Source organism: Egretta garzetta, unplaced genomic scaffold, assembly GCF_000687185.1.
Source record: "Egretta garzetta isolate BGI_Z169 unplaced genomic scaffold, ASM68718v1 scaffold14, whole genome shotgun sequence".
In the NCBI taxonomy this organism is placed as follows: Eukaryota; Metazoa; Chordata; class Aves; order Pelecaniformes; family Ardeidae; genus Egretta; species Egretta garzetta.
In genome coordinates, this window is record NW_009259588.1 from 5,251,119 (window position 1) to 5,254,001 (window position 2,883).

Genomic DNA, 2,883 nt, shown 5'->3' on the forward strand with positions numbered 1-2,883 from the left:
GGTGCAGGGGGAACAGGACAGGGGGGGAACAGGGAAACGAAAGAAGCAGTAAATGGATCATGACTGCAAACTTTGCACTTGTTACTTGCTGGTTATTATCAAGATGAAATAGAACCCGATAAAGTAATTTTAACCTGTAAAGTTTATTTTAATAATGGGAATGATGGAGGGATTTATGTCTGGTGCTCATGAATTCCTAAGAAGGTTGTTCCACATGTAGATACTGTAGATGCCTGTACAAGCATTCTGGATATTTGTAAAGTAACACGGTAAAAAAAATGAGTGAAGTGAATGGCCTGCTGTATCTGTTCTTTTTTGCTTCTTAGCAAGTGAATGACTGAGATACCTGGGACCTTACTGAAAAGCTGCTGTTCTTTCTTTGATTGTTGTGTACAGTAAGCGGACTCTTGTATTTTACTATTTACTGTAAAGAACTGTAATTTATATACTGCCATACTGTATTTAATTGGTACAGACCTATTGTGTGTTAGAATACAGACTGTTTACTTGGGATTTAAAAAAAAAAAACCAACAAAAAAACCAAAAAACCAACCAAAAATGTTTTGCTTGTATTTGGTACAGTTAGGTTTCATGGTCAAATAGTAAGCTGTTTCTAGCTGACGGTGCTCAGATGCAAAGTACTTTGTAAAAAAAAAAAAAAAATGCTGAAGGGCAGGCAGGTGGCATGGAGTGGAAGACTGGATGGTGTTAACCTGTTCTAACACTGACCAGTTCATGCAGCGCCGGGAGGAGAACAGCAGCCCCTGCGGATGCGCGTTCCTCATCTGCTGCCTTCCCTTTCCCTCGTCGCAGTGGGGGGGAGCAGAGCTGGGGAGCTGCTGCCAGAGAAACGGCCTCCTGGGCGTCAAGGGGAGAAGGGGGCAAGTTCCTGGAAGACAGACACAACCAGCTCCTTGCTAAATAGGTAAATGCCTCAGCCAGTTGGTGGCTGGGAGGGTAATGTGGGGGTGAAAGTGGGGGGTGCGAAGTTCAGTGTACTTGCCCTTGACGTAGCTTTTGGCTCTTTTGAGACAGGATTCTTACGTGCTAATTGCTTTTGGTGGAGTGAGTATCTTTGCAGAACATTTCATCCTTCCGGTGTCCACCTAGAGTTGCTCTCTTGCATTAATGATACTGCAGCTGAAGGAAATCGTTGTGATAGAAAAAAAGCTATGTGCAGAAGTGTTTTATTAGGCACAGACGATCCTAGAGCTCTGCCAGGTACCTACACCCAACACCATGGCCTTCAAGTTAATTTTAGACATCACTTTAATCTTTTTATAATGCTTTTTAGAAAATACACACTTGTGTGTGTGCACATTTGCATAAACATGTTTGTCCAAGGCCACTACAAACAATATTGAAAGCTAACGTGGCCATTTTCTTACATGTTTGCATGCCATATTACACCAGGTTCGCATGAGCTGAACTGGGCTCTTCATGGACACAGAATGCATGATTGCCTAAGAAACACCAGAATAATTTTGCTTCTTGGGGTGTACAATCAATACATCCAGAGAAACCTAAACAAGCCAACCTGGGTTTGTGCTCTACATATTTTGCATAACCTGTGCTGTCGTGACTTCTGTTATTATTGAAAGACCTGTACTTTTGCAAACCTCCTGTGTTCGTGTGCCCTGCCCTGGGTTAAATTTAAAGTTAGAAGGAGCTTGTCTGATGAGGTGATGCGGACATGCAAGCATTTTAGTTGATGTGCTCCTCACGCTCTGGTATATAAACACAGAAGCAGTTTTTCTATTAGTAATGATAGACTAGCAGTTTGCTGTCTTGAACTTTGTGACTGTGGAGTAATGTGATAGTCCACCTGCAAATTGCTGCTGCTTTGTTGTTTCAGGTTTTCTTTAAATATTACCTTAACCAGCATCTAAAATACACTGCCTCATAAGCAGGATGTACAATCCATACTAAAACCTCAGTTTAAAAAAAAAACCAAACCCACCCTGCTCATAATACTGGATAATGTAGGGCAGAGCCAAGCCCTCTCATTTGCCTGAGCCCCCAGAAGAAACCTGTTGCCTCGGTGGTTTCCCCAGTCCAGAGTTACCTGGTTTTGACCATCAGGGTCGTTACAGTGTTGAACGACATCACACCAGCCTTGATCTTGTTTTCTGAATTTATTATGTGTTGTTTTTTCAAGTGTGTGTGCCTTTGTGGAGATTTCAGGCAGAGCGCTCGGAGAACAGCTGTTACGGTCCAGCAAGCAAGGGCACGGTGTTTAATCGGCGCTGCTGGCCCTTGCCAATGTTCCCCCACAAAAGGCATCCTCCATGTTTGCCACTGGAGGGAGAATATGGCGTGCTGTTACGATGCAAGTAGGCAGAAGTGCCGCAATGAGGTGCAATGAAGGGAACGTGGGCTGCAAGCCCCTGGGGCCAGGCCCTGGGGGGTCTTCTCCCACTCTGCTTTGGCGTGCGCTTCACCCTATCTGGGTACGTGTGTTAGGGAGCTAATTTAGCTGCTAATTTACAGAATTCAAAGGGGGGGGGTGTGTGTGAAATCTCAGCTCGACTGAAAAGGACTGAAGCGATTTAAAGTTGTTGGGGAAAGGTGGAGAGGAAGAGGCCAGATGAAAGCAGTTGCTGTCTTGTTTCTGCAGAAGAAACAGCTAAAACCAGCATTCCTCGTAAAAACTGTCAGGATGGGGTTGGCTTTCGTGGGGGTTTTTTTAATGCTACGACTGTCCAAGTCCCTTTAGCATAGCAACGTAGAAGAATTCTGTCGGCGAACGTGCAGACCGCAAGCATCCGGCTTTTCAGACCTCCTTGTGCGCAATTTAGTCCAACGCCGCCTTCGTTCCGGTACTACGTGAGGCGTCGAAGTTGCAACGCTGAGAGGGAGCTGCCGTGCCCCAACGCCAGCTGA